Source organism: Polistes canadensis, unplaced genomic scaffold (genome assembly GCF_001313835.1).
Source record: "Polistes canadensis isolate GaletaPanama2010 unplaced genomic scaffold, ASM131383v1 scaffold_108, whole genome shotgun sequence".
NCBI lineage: Eukaryota > Metazoa > Arthropoda > Insecta > Hymenoptera > Vespidae > Polistes > Polistes canadensis.
The window spans coordinates 468,486-469,204 of record NW_014569655.1 but is presented as its reverse complement, the minus strand read 5'-3'; positions in this window follow the sequence as shown (position 1 = coordinate 469,204).

The window sequence follows — 719 nt, the reverse complement described above, 5'->3', positions numbered from 1 at the left end:
AACTTTCCCCACGGACTTTCTTCGATGCACGTCACCGCGCTCTTCTATATATAAATTTATATTTATAATATATATATAATATATATATATATATTATATATATATTATAAATATAAATTTATATATAGAAGAGCGCGGTGACGTGCATCGAAGAAAGTCCGTGGGGAAAGTTACCGCGTGCTTATGTAATTATTGCAAGTATTATTATTACATAGCGATATAAATATTATAAATATAAAATATGTTTATATTTACATATATATAGAATTATATGTACGTATAAACATATATGTACACGTGCTGCACGACGTAAGTACATACGAAATCTGTTCGAACGAAGAGAGAGAAGAAAAGAGAGAAAGAGAGAGAGAGAGAGAGAGAGAGAGAGAGAGAGAATGTATGTGTGTCGACGGTTCTAACTATCAAGCTCACCGTTATATATATATATACAAGGTGCGACAATAATTCTGTCCATCTTGAATGTTATTAGTTAGTTTCACTTGAAAAATTATCGATGAAATTGAAATCCCATAAAAAAAAAAAATAATCTTGAGAAAACGTTCTTTTCGAAATTTTTTAATAACATTACGAACAAAGAAGATAATCAAGATGGAAAAAGTTATTGTCTCACCCTGTATATATACATATAAATATATATATATATATATATATATCTTGACATAGTTTTAATATTTATTTTATGTCATCGGGAGCAGTTA